The 13,677-nt window shown below is 39.3% G+C and overlaps 1 protein-coding gene and 1 pseudogene across 1 annotated transcript in view; one reads left to right on the forward strand and one right to left on the reverse strand.

Annotated features, from left to right (window-relative positions):
* Dera (deoxyribose-phosphate aldolase) overlaps positions 1–13,677 on the reverse strand; it is a 96,548-nt gene that overhangs the window by 81,158 nt on the left and 1,713 nt on the right. The window lies entirely within an intron of this gene.
* LOC109697025 (adenylate kinase isoenzyme 6 pseudogene) lies at positions 7,523–8,100 on the forward strand (annotated as a pseudogene).

The raw sequence follows: 13,677 nt of genomic DNA on the forward strand, positions 1-13,677 counted from the left end.
TGCACAACAAAAGAAATGGTCTCTAAACTGAAGAGACCACCCACAGAGTGGGAGAAAATATTTGCCAGCTACACATCAGACAAAGGACTGATAACCAGAATATACAGCGAACTTAAGCAACTAAACTCCCCCAAAATCAATGAACCAATAAAAATAAGGATAACTGAACTAAACAGAACTTTCTTAAAAGAAGAAATTCAAATGGCCAAAAAACACATGAAAAAATGCTCACCATCTCTAGCCATAAAGGAAATGCAAATCAAAACCACACTAATATTCCACCTCACCCTTGTTACTATAGCCGTCATCAAAAACACCGCCAACAATAGGTATTGGCGAGGATGTGGAGAAAAAGGAACCCTAGTATACTGCTGATGGGAATGCGAGCTAGTGTGACCACTCTGAAAAAAAATTTGGAGGCTTCTTAAAAATCTAAACATAGATCTGCCATATGATCCAGCAATCCCACTCCTGGGGATATACCCAAAGGAATGCAACACAGGTTACTCCAGAGGCACCTGCACACCCATGTTTATTGCAGCACTATTCACAATAGTCAAGTTATGGAAACAACCAAGATGCCCCACTACTGACAAATGGAGTAAGAAAATTTGGTATTTATACACAATGGAATTTTACTCAGCCATGAAGACAGATGAAATTTTATCATTCACAACTAAATGGGTGGAACTGAAGAACATCATTCTCAGCGAGGTTAGCCAGGCTCAGAAGACCAAAAATCGCATGTTCTCCCTCATTTGCAGACTTTAGATCTAGGGCAAATACTGCAATGTTGTTGCACTTGGGTGACATGACAAGGGGAGAGCACAAATGGAAGGTATGGAGATAGGTAGAAAATGCAAAACATGAAAGTGTTTGATGTCCCCACTGCAAAGGAACTAATACAGAAACCTTAAAGTGACAGAGGCCAACATGAAAAGGGGATCAGGAACTAGCATAAAGATCAGTTAGAGATGAATCAATTCAGGTTGTAACACATTTGTACATGGAAGCATTGCTAGGAATCTCTCTGTATAGCTATCCTTAACTCAACTAGCAAAAACGCTTTGTCTTTCTTATTATGCTATGTCTTCTCTTCAATAAAATTAGAGATAAGGGCAGAACAGGTTCTGCCTGGAAGTGAGGAGGGCACAGGGGAGAGAAATGACCCAAAGAATGTATGCACATGTGAATAAATGAATAAAAAATAAAAGATTACATAATATCTGTGCCTACTTTTGCCGAAACCTATTCATTCCCCTATTACCAACTGCCCAGCAACTCAATGTCCTAATATCAGCATATACTATCCCCTGAAAACCTCACTTCAGGAAAAATCTATTACATTTACCATGGATGTGAGGTAATTCATTATGTCTCCAAGGACCAATTACTTTTAAGTTTTATCTCTAAGGTAAGGTATAATAAGTTATGAATAACATGTTTTATGAAGGTGTTAACTTTCATTTTCTAACATCTGTGACTTTATATTATTCCTCCTTTTTCATCAAATATTTCTGAAATGACCTACTGAGAATCACTTCCATTTTTATTAAAATGTGTATGTTTGAATTTTGAAGCAATGTCTATTTTGGTCCCCCAAAATTGTCCTTCTCAACCAATTGTGCATGCACATTTCTCCCTGATTATTCATGTTAAAGGTTATAATACGTCACGAATGAGTCTTATTGAATTAACACACTATTGTCTGGATATTGACTAAGTTTTGAAGTGGCTGATCAAGATAAGTACCAGAAAAATAAAAGAACCTGGGATGTATAACTTCTCAGAGGAGGGCAGGAGACCCAATGATAACCACTTTTAATCACATTTCCATTGAAGGAAAGCAAATCCATGTAAACATATTGAATACACATCTAATTTCAACTCCCACTGCATCCCAGCATACTCTGGGCCTACGACCCCAGACCCTCTGAATTTCTCCCTCACCAACTCCCTGTTCTATTTTCTGTCAGCAAACACCATATTGCTTATTCTTTACCTTAATTTTAAGGCCAGCACTTTCCAATATTTTGTGTAAAGCAAAGGGTAAGTAGTTCCTGTTGTGACTTACTACCTTCCAGTCACCATGCCAGTTGTTCTACACATACCACACTTAATCTTCACAACTACTCTAATATAAAAACTCAAAAATCATAGGTAGGAAAATTAGGATTTGAGCCGGGCACCCATGGTTCACGCCTCTAATCCTAGCTACTGAAGAGGCAGAAATCAGGAGCATCGTTGTTTGAAGCCAGCCCGGGAAAACAGTTCAAGAGACCCTTTGTCAAAAAAACCTTCACAAAAATGGCTGGTGGAGTGGCTTAAGGTGTAGGCCCTGAGTTCAAACACCAGTACTGCAAAAAAAAAAAGAATTAGGATTTGAATTCATCTGACTTCAAAGTCCAATCTCCTTTCCTAAAAGGGGCTACATTTAATTTTAATTAAGCAAGTGGTAAAGCACCTGCCTAGCAAGTGTGAGGCCCTAAGTTCAAACCTCAGTACCACAAACACACACATACAAAAAAAAAAGAGTAACCGCTCCAATGTTTATATTTCTTCACAGAAGTGGGCAGTGTTGAACTAAATAATCAAATTCCCAAGTTGGGATAAGAGGTCATCCTTTGAAACTGAAGTGAGCTGTTTGCAATGACAAAGAAAGAAAATATATTTATTGTGTAGCTACTATACATATTCCATATGTCTTATATCAGTTTCTCAGTACCCTTTGATTTTCAGAAAAAGTCAAATGCTCTCCATATTCCTACCTACCAGCTTCATGCTCTCCAGGAGTGCCTTTATCTGTGATTAAATATGTATTTAAGCACATGCATAGGCAGAAGGATCTTAGACTGTAGGTGTACCCCTCCAACAGCAGGCACATACCATGCACTAAAACCCTCTGACTGTAAGCAGACAGGGCTTGAGTGGATACTGTCTCCCACAACAAACAAACAAACCCCCGTTCACTCCATTATGGAGCACAGTGACTGCCAACATTGCCTGGAATATCTGTTCCAAGCAGAATTAGAGTGGAAATCACCACCTGCTGGGCACTGATTCAAAACACTGCTTCCCACAGCACCTGATCTCCAGCAATTTCTCCTCAAGAAGTTCTTTTGTGCCACAGGTTTTGACAAGGTAGCTGATTTTTCCCACTGCGTTCAGATGCTCTGTGACAAGTCATCAAAAAATGAGAAAGCACCCCTCTCCTCTAAAAGCAAAGTCATTAGATGTGCCCACTCAGAAGTTTGAGTTAGTGCAGCAATAATTCTGTGGCATCCTCCCTTGCACTGCATGGCAAGAACACAGGCTCCCTGCAGCCTGCTCCAGAGACCCAGGTGAACCCCAAGCTGTGTGGAAGTCACATGATCAGGTGAGCTCTCTAAAGGAGTTGGGTCATGTTTGACCCTCACAGAGAAACCTGCTCTTGTCTGCAGGGCAGGATTTAACAACTGCAAAACCAGAAAGCTGAACAAAGTCCTTAAGGTCAGGTGTACAAAAAAACAGAGTGAACAGAAGCCAAAGGGGCAAGATTTCTGAGACAGCAAACAGACCACCTATAGCCCAATACTACCTGTAGTTAAATATTTTAAATTGCACAATTAAAATGTCATTCCTGGGTACCTATTAAGGTTCCTTTTCCAGGAAAAACAGCTTTTTATAGCATCAGTCTTTCACACTTTAGTGGGAACTGAATTTTCTGTTCTAAGAAAAGAAATTCAGATACCTAGTGGGGAAAGCATGTAACAAGAGGCTGGCGTTTCAGAGACAAAATTCTCCCTACCTGCCAAGGGCTATTCCTGACATCAGTTGACTCTCAATTACTCAGGACAAAGGGTACAAACAGGCTGAGCCAGGCCCTGGTTCCTGTTCTTCTCACTACCTGCCTCTGAAATGTCCACCACACACTCCAAAAGACAAATATAGGAACAGGTGTACTTTAAAGTAATTTGTTGTTGTTGTTGTTGCTTCTCATTTTTAAACCTCTGTAGCTAGTGGTAAATTACTTGTCCAGCATGCCCAAGATCCTGGGTTTAATTCCAAGCACAACCAAAACAAAAGGAGTAAGAAAAGGGTTCATGAAAGTGGTGGGACTTAAGGTTAACATCTAAGGCCAGAGATAATTTCCAATAGCAGAGGAGGTAATGTCCACGGGCTTCCAAATGGAAGCAACAGCCCCAAAGAACAAGATCAAAGACCAAGCTCTGCCAAGAGTAAAGTGGATGTACAGGGGCGGAGAGGAGGAAAGGGGTAATAACAGGAAATGGGTAAAATGACCAAAATTTGCAATAAAACAGAGCAAAGTGTATGGCCTGGTGTGCCACACAGCTAAAAGGCCACTATAAATTCCTAGAAAAAACAGCAATGTTTTGTTCATTGAGTTAATACTAATAAAAATTACCTATGTCATGAAAATACTATTCTGAATGATGTGAGAGATACAGAGGCCTAACAAACACAGCTCCTGCCCTCAAGAAGAGTAAGCCATCACTATTACAAACATGGCTGGAATTAGTAGGTTCCATAAGAGAAAGCCAAGTACTTCACAAGATTGGGGGGGTGAAAAGTCCAGCAGAAGAGACCAAAGAGGAGGTGAAATAATGAAAGCCACTATTTCACCAAGACAATATAGGAGCAGTTGGAATTACTGAATAATGGCTACCATTTGCTGATCACTCATCAAACTAAGGGGACTTACATTTCTCATATAATAGTCACACTCATTCTGCAAGGTGGGGATTAGGAGCACTTTACAGATTGAGGAAAATGAAGCTCAGAGACTAAATGACATGTTCAAAGTTACACAGTACTGTCAGAGCTATAATGGAAACAGCTCTCTATGATTCCCAAATTATTTCTAGAATGCTGTATATATAATCTCCAAAGTGAAAATCATATTAACTTAATTATTTTACTTACAATTTTATCAGAATTTATCAGACATTTATATTTCTAGTCTTGAGAATTCCCATCTGGTTAACCTCATTCATGTACTTCCTCACAACATTATTTGGCTATCCCTATTAACTCAACTATTTCCTCTGATATAGTCTTTGAAGACAAAGACTATATCTATCTTACTAAGTAAGATTATCTACTTTAAGTGAAATGGAAGTATATTATAAAGGAACCAAATAATCAAAAAAAGCAAATCTAAGAAGGTAAACATAACTTGTTCTACTTGAACAAACACCACCAAAAAAAGGTTTAATATGGATTTTCCTAGGGTCAATAATACGGCCCAGAGGTAGAGAAACCACTCACCATGCTACCATTGTCATTTCTGTGTGATAGAATGAGCTTATTTAGGAATAGAAGAGGAAGATATGAATCCACCAAGATATTTTCATGGAAGAAACATCAGGACTATAACCAGTACTCTGTCATACACATGAATAAATACAAAACAGAGGTTCTATTCTCATAAAGACTTAAAAAGTCAATGTGCACATTCATAAGCCATCTAAAAGAGAAGGAAAATATATACTATGTCCAGTCACACTCAATCAAAAAAAAAGGGGGGTGGGGATATTAACTGCAGTCTTCAAAGCCAGGGAGGATGGTGCTGATCAGAGACCAAGGGAAAGGTCTAAACTCCAAGCCTAGGAAACACCACTGACCTACAACTCCACTGCATGGTACTTCAAATAATAATCAGAACACTTGAGGAAATTCAGAACTGGAAGCATTCTCAGAGATCATATGTCTGTTTTTTGTTTTGTTTCATTTTCTTTTTAAGACAACTTTTAGAGCCGTTTTAGATTTGCAGAAAAACTGAGGAATGTTCAGAGGTTTCTTACATGTCCCCTTGTCTACACACATTCATAGCCTCCCCCATTATCAACTTCCACCCTCAAAGTGGCACGTATGTTATATTCATGTCATGTGTTTGAAAAGTACCAGCCAGTGCACTGAAGTCCCTGTTCAAAGTCAATGGCCAGATACTACCAGAACTAGGAGCAAAGTGCCTGGGTCCCAATCCTGTATCCTTCCCGGATGAACAAGAATGCATTCAAGGAAACATACATGCCCAAGTGCAGATTCTCTGACACTCATTCCACAGGACACCTAACTTCACCTTTACCAGTAAGAAACTTAACTATTCTCAAGCACTAAAATGATGCAACTTTATGACGTAGAGAGAACTCCAGTTTTCTTTAAGACACTCTTCAGCATCATCAGCACCAATGCTTATTTTCTGGATTCTACATGGCAATCACTGCAGCCCACAACTTCAGAGTATTATGTAATTACGAGCGTAATACTACATATTAGTCAAAGACAACATTCATTTGTAATCCAAAATTACAATTCTTTCTTCGTCCTGAAGACAGATCTGTAGTCGCATTTTCACTGATAAAACCCCTATTAGAGGTGAATGCAGTGTCATGTGCCTATAGCTACTTGAGAGGCTGAGGCAGGAGGATTACTTGAGCCTAGGAATTGGGAGCCAGCCTGCACCAGAGTGAAGCCCCATCTCAGAAAAAAAGAAAAGAAAAGAAAGAAAAAAAAATCCTATTAGGTCTTTGCCTAGTTCAGGTTTCCCATGGTACTATATAGACCCCACTATCCACAAATTCACATTCCATGCTTTCAGTTACCTTCAGTCAACCAAGATCCAAAAATACTAAATGAAAAATTCCAGAAATAAACAAGTTTTAAATTTCTTGCCATTCTGAATAGCGTAATAAAATCTTGTACCATCCCAGTGAATCACACCTGAGACATCAATCCCTTTGTCCACACTGTATATGCTTGCCCATTAGTCACTAAGTAGCCACTTTATTGACTTTATTACCGTCTTGAGATCAACTGTCTCTGCATTGCAGTACTTATGTTCAAGTAACACATATTTTACTTAAAATGGTCCCAAAGCAGAGTGTGGTGGTTCATATCTATAATTCCAGCATTTGGGAAGCTGAGGCAGGAAGACTGTGAATGAGAGGCCAACCTGGGCTACACAGTGAGATGTATATACAAATAGTCCAAATTAAATAAAAGTAAAAAATCTAGAACACTTCATCTCCTAAGTATTTGGATAAGGTTACTTAACCTGCATTATAATCTCCAGCTCACTCATTCAACACATACATGCAAACTAACTACTGTGAGCTCACACTATTTTCTTTCTATTGAAGATTCAAAAGCAATAGAAGTTGGGGAACCTACTTTAGAGGCCCTTCCTTTCCTCTAATTAAGTATCACTGAGAAGCACACTGCATTATTTCCTGTCAAGGAATGCAAATTGGCCCATCTTCAGGATATACAGATGCCCTATTTGAAATGATTGATGAGTCAACATTGTATTTATTAACTCCTGACTCATCAGCTAAAAGTACAATAGTTCCCCCTTATTCTGGGATGCCTGACCTGAAACCTAGCACGGTATTGAAACAGATACTGTGCTTTTGCGTATGTATACATACATCCCTATGATGAAGTTTAACTCAGAAATTAAGCACAGTAGGAGATTAAGAACAGTAGGCATGTGAGCTGAACACTAGTCAACACAAGTGTGATGACTAGGAGTCATCACAGTGAGGACTATGCAGCATCCAACATTCTGCTCACTGATATATCAGGGGTTCAAAAAACTACACTAGGCAAAGAACTTGCAGCAAGATCAAGATTGAAGTACATTTCTTGTGGGTGATTTAGCTAGAGAAGGGGAGTTATGTGGTGAGTATGATGAAGAGTATGATTATCCCATTTGAGAGAAGAGTAGTTGATGAGTTAAAGAACAGATGAGAGAAGGCGGTGTTACTGTTGATCACCATGGGCATGATTTCTTCCTCACATTCTGGTTTCATGTGGTTTCCGTATTGAGAACAGATAACAGCATACTGAACAAAAAGACTTGAACCAAGGGGTTGTAATAAGAAGATAATATTCAGCGTAAGAATTTTTCAAGTTCTTTATGAATAAGCCACAGCATCCTACAAAGAAGAAATTGTGCCATCAGCTGCCCAGTAATAAACCAGAAGAGCTACAGGGTAATATAAATCAGATCTTGAAATGATTGAGCAGTGGATCAAAGACCAAAATTCCTGTCTTATAGGACTGGACTTGTTGACTATTTCTCTGTCCACTTCTTAGCAATGGCTCAAGTATCAGTAAAAACAATATTATTAAAATTGTGCTACAGGCCTAGCAGGCAGATAATGTAAAGGTTTATGCCTGGGTTTCTTTTTCTCCATGAGAAAGCTAAATAACTTCAAATATAATGAATACAATGTTAAAGTTTGGGAGTAAAAACTGTTATCATTTAATGCTTCATTTGCTAAATAATAAACAATTCTGATCAAATGTGTACATTTTTAAGTTCATTACAAAAATGCAGATGATCTCTTAACATAAAAACTGAAGATAAAAAACAAAATAATAAAAGGAACAATTATAACAAGCTGTAAGAAAAGTTACATGAATGTGGTATTTTTCTCAACACATCTCATTGTATTATACTCACTCTTTTTAAGATGATAGGAGATGACACTTAAGCACTTTGTGGCTTCTCTTTGCCAGGTCTGCATTGCCACCATCCCTACTCCTGGGTTTTTTGTTTTTTTTTTTGAGACAGGATCTCACTATGTAGCCTAGCTTGGCCTTGAACTCTGGATCTTCCTGCCTCAGGAGTCAAAATTTTTTTGAAAGGGCGAGGGGAACAAAATAATAAAAATACAAAACTAAAATAAATTTCTTCTTTGGAAAATTAAGCACTTAAGTATCTTCATACATACTAACAGGGAAAAAAGTCCCTTACAAGAGCTTGAGCTCCTTTACCACATACAATGAGGACTGTGACAACCTTCTCTCCCTCCAAATCCACAATACAAACACAACTCATACTCACCAAGGAAAATGAAAATTTTTTCCACCAAATAGACAATCTCACATCTTCAGCTAGTGGGAGATCTTTAACAGTTCTCCCTCCAGTCTCAGAGACTACAGAAACCATCCTGTCATGTCAATTTCCAAAATCATCATTAAAACACTGACCATATTTTCCCACCAGCCACTGGCATCATATGAATAAAAGACACTATGTACCCCTCACACAGACGCACTTCTACTACCTCACCTTCCTGAGTTTTCTGACATGCCTTCACATTCATTTTATTGCATTTCTTTACTTACTTCAGGCTAACTTCTCCCCATATTTGCCTCTAAAAACTTTGCTTATCAAATACAAAATTATATCATATATAAAGATATTAAGAGAAAGGGAAGAGTGACAAGATTGGCCAAAAAATAATACTAAGTAAAGATGGGAGTCTCTCATTCATCTGGGTCTACTCCACAAATTACTGTGGGCTCTGAACATGCAGTGCTCATCTGGGAGCTTATGGACAAGCAGATTCCTGGCGTTCTCCCTACAATGCAGAACATCAAAGCCATCTGGGGGCTCAGGAAGCTGCATTTTTAATCAGCATCTCGGGTGACTGATACCAGGAGCAGACAGCTAGCAGATGCATGTACTGAGATGAATCACAGAGCCTGAGCTTGGCTCCCGAGGGTCTCTAGGCAGCCATGAGACCACAGTTTAACTTCCCAGGTCTCAGTTTACTCACTTATAACACTGGATGTTGGGCTGAAAGCTAAAATGGCTTCCTTCTAAGAAATTCTGTGATACACTTTTTTTTAAAGTTAGCCTTATACATATGGGCACTCTTAAAATTTTCTTACAGTATTTGAAATATTTTAAGTAATAATCTTTATTCAAGGATTTCTACATCAAAGATAAGGACTCACTATAGTTTAGGCATGCCAGATTCCTAGTTCAAGTCAAACTGTAGAAATTTGAATGAAATTGTACTTACTGTCTCTCTCATACACACACACACACGCACATCTTGTGTGGACAAAAGTGTGTTCCATTGAAAAGCATATTGGATTCAGGGTTATGAGCAATTAATCTGGATATTTTTCCAGAGTGAAGACCACAATCTTAACATCATTAATTACATTCTAAAAGAAACTCAGTACCAATTGAGTGCCATCTTTTTAAGAAGTAATTACCGGTAGCTACTTTTATCTCAGGCAATGCTTTGGGGAAGGAAGGCTTGACTATGCAAAGAGAGCCAGAACTTGCCACCCGAGTGTCTCAACATTTTAAAAATCTGTAGAGTTTGCTGGAGCTGAGATTAAACATTTATCCTTCTTTTGCAACCACTTTAGTTTCCAGGGAACTGACTGCTGCAGCTGAGGCAGGTGGAGGAGAGGTACATCCACAGACACACACGACACACGCCAAAGTTGACTGAAAATTTCAAAGTGTCTTTTTATGCCTTTAACTCAAAGATGAACACATTTCAAGGTGACCCAATCCTCAAGTGACAGACAGTGTTTTAAAAGGGCCAGAACTCTCCACTTAAACAATTTCTAGTGACATGTTTAAATCGCATCCTCCAGGGCTCTGTCGCTGTCTCATTTACCAGTCTTTCTCTCCTGGCAGAGGCATCCCATTTTCAATGAGTGCTTGAAGTTTGTCTTCCTTCCAAATAATTAAAGTCCACAGGGCTGAGATGCTTTAAAAAAATTTTTTTTTAACTTAGCAGGTACCAGAGGACTTTTAATTATTGAATTATACAACAAACTCAAATTGTTACTTTATTCATCAAAACAGTATCAGAAGAATAAAAAACAGCTTTATCATTTATGCTTACAAGCATAAGGTAAAAGATACAAAGGCAGAATAAAAGTAAGCATTCATAAAAGGAGGCTCCATTTAAAATCTAAAAATGTATAGAATCACCACATTGGCTCTGTATTTCATACAGAGAATATCGTTCTTTTTTTTCACTAAAATATTACTCTTACCCATTACAGTATAATGAGAAGACTGCACTACAAATCTGAAAATTGGGGCTTGGCGTAATGGAGCATACTTGTAATCCTAGGTACTCAAAAGACAGATATTGAGAGGAAAACAGTTTGAGTCCAGCCCAGGAAAAAAGTTGGGAAGACCCATCTCAACAAACAAGCTGGGCGTGGTGGTGCGTATCTGTCATCCCAGCTACAAGGAGACATAGACAGGAGGATAGCGATCCAAGGACATACCAGGGTTGAGGGGGAGGGGTGGAACACAAGACCCTATCAAAACAATTACTAAAGAAAAAAAAAAAAAAAAAGGATGTGGCTTGAGTAGTAGAGCACCTGCCTAGCAAGTAGAAGGCTCTGAGTTCAAACCCCAGTACCACCAAAAGAAGAAAACAAAAAGGAGAAAAGAAGAAAGGAAAGGAAGGAAAAGGGAAAGAGGAAGGGGAAAGGAGAAGATGAGGAGAGGGGAAGGAAAGAGAAGGGAAGGAAAAGGAAAATGACTAGGACAAGGAAAAGGAGATCTGAAAATTGGGTTCCTGTGTTTAATGAAACGCATCAGGCTGTTTTTGCTCAATGTCTTTGTAGACACTATTCCATCAGAAACACCCTTTTCAAAACCATCTCCCCTGGACTGCCTGTGAATTTATCTTTACCTGTCCACTACGTTCTGGTGTTCATCTTGTCATGGTGCATGATCTGCAACAGCGGAGTCCAGGTCAGGCTCCCTTGGTAACCATTACCATGAGCAGCAAGTACACATGCCAGAAGAGCACGCACTCCACATGATATTCTTATGTGGAGTACAAAAATAAGTTAAAAATGCACTCTGGTCCCCTTCCCCTTCTCTTTTTCTTTCTAAACTACTGTCATTAACCACTGGGGCAGAGATGGGGAGGAGTAAACGAGATAGGTATTTGGACCCACCCATTTGGATGGGCAACCCAATATCCAGAGTAGGGGATGCCCGCCCAAACAGGTACCTGTTTGGTGACGCAGGGGGTCACCCAGAGTCCAGGCATGAGGAAAAAATCTGCACAAATGGTAGGCAGACATGGAGAGCTGCAGAAGCACAAGCGGGATATGGGGGGGGGGTTGTCTCCATTGAGAGGCAGCCTGGCCCGGGGGGGGGGGGGGGGGGGCACATGACAACTACAAGGGTAATGGACATATCCCAAGGAAGCTGGAGCCTGCTGCAGGGAACTGGAGCACAGGCAAGATGGGGAAGGCGCCCTCATGGGAGAGCTGCTCAACTTAGGGGTCAAACCCTAAGAAAGTTGAGAAGAAACATTTACTGGGGGTCAGGGAAGTAGGGCCCCCCACATAGAGTCTTTCAACTATGAAAATATACCCTGTGCTGTAAGGAGGGCTGGAGGTATCAGTGTGGACCCTTACTTTCCACGTATAGTGAGATACAGATAGATAGATATAGAAGTGTACGTGTGTGCACAATGAAAGGGATTAGGAACAGAGACATTCTAGGCACCCATGAGCACACCCAGTGCTCAAATCTTGGATTCTAAATGTCATGAGGAAAAAATGCTCCTTGAAGAACAGGCTGACTCCTGCGCAGGGACAGCAAAATTATAAGATACACCAGAAATGCCTTGTTGAATCAGACAGTATAGAAATATTTTTTTAGATTATTGGAGGAAGAAGCATGTAGAAAAGAGAAACCGGCTTGAAGGGGCTACTGTTAGCAAAACCTGAAGAAGTAACAATTATAACTCATTTGGGCAAACTGGAAACCTCAAATACATACTAACACAAATAAGTAAACAAGTAAATTGAAAGTTTGCCAAGAATAGGAACACTTAAGTAGTTTCAAAGTACATATTAAATCCGCAAAGGTTAATAAGTAAGTTTATAGTAAAGATGCCTGACAGGCACCATTTTAATTGAATGATCAAAATATCAACAAATGAGACAAATCAAAATCATAAGCTATCAACAGATGCAATGAGAATACAGTAACATTCCTGTGGCATTCATACCAAAGACAAAGCTACAAGTTACGTCTAACCATGAAAAAATATGTCAATAGAAGCTGAGGAACATTCTATGAAATCACTGGCCTGTATGTTGCAAAAGTATAAAGACTGCAAGTTAATGAAAGACCGAGCAATTATTCTAGAACAGAAGTCTAAAGAGACATGACAACTAAAGGCAATGTGTGATTCTGAAATGAATCTTTCTGAAGTAAAGGACATTATTTGGGCAACTGGTAAATGTCAACCCTGTGGATTAGGCAGCAGTGAGGTGTCAAGGCTACTGTTCTCATTTTGACAACACAGTGGTGCAGCTACTGAGGAAAATTCCCCACGTGTAGACACACTAAAGTATCCAGGGGTGGTGGGCATGATGTCAGTCACCCATTTTCTTCAAATGGCTTCAAATGGTTCTCAGGGCCCTTCATCTATTAGGCAGGCACCCTACCACTTGAACCACACCACACTTCCAACCTGGGAAATTTTCTTTGTACTGCACTCAAAACTTTCCTAAAAGTTTGAGATATTTTTCAAAGTTTAAAAAACAAAAAGTATACCCAAAAAAATGTTTATGTTGGCTAATAGTCAAAACTTCATGAACGGATAAAAATCCCATCATAATAAATATTATAATTGAATAAAAATACTGTTTTCTTCCCTACTACATGGTAAATAAAATATTTCTCTACACAGAGTATTACATGCACAAAGGCCTTTCTTTCTCATGTGTGCTCCAGAACCAGTCAGGAGTTGAGAAGTCTCAGAATGCTGGGCCCCATCTCCTAACACTGAAAGTAGAGGGTTCAATTCCTATTTGGAAAACCTCTCACACATGTCCAAATGTCATGCCAAAAGAACTTTGCTTTTGCAG

Source organism: Castor canadensis, chromosome 6 (genome assembly GCF_047511655.1).
Source record: "Castor canadensis chromosome 6, mCasCan1.hap1v2, whole genome shotgun sequence".
Lineage (NCBI taxonomy): Eukaryota > Metazoa > Chordata > Mammalia > Rodentia > Castoridae > Castor > Castor canadensis.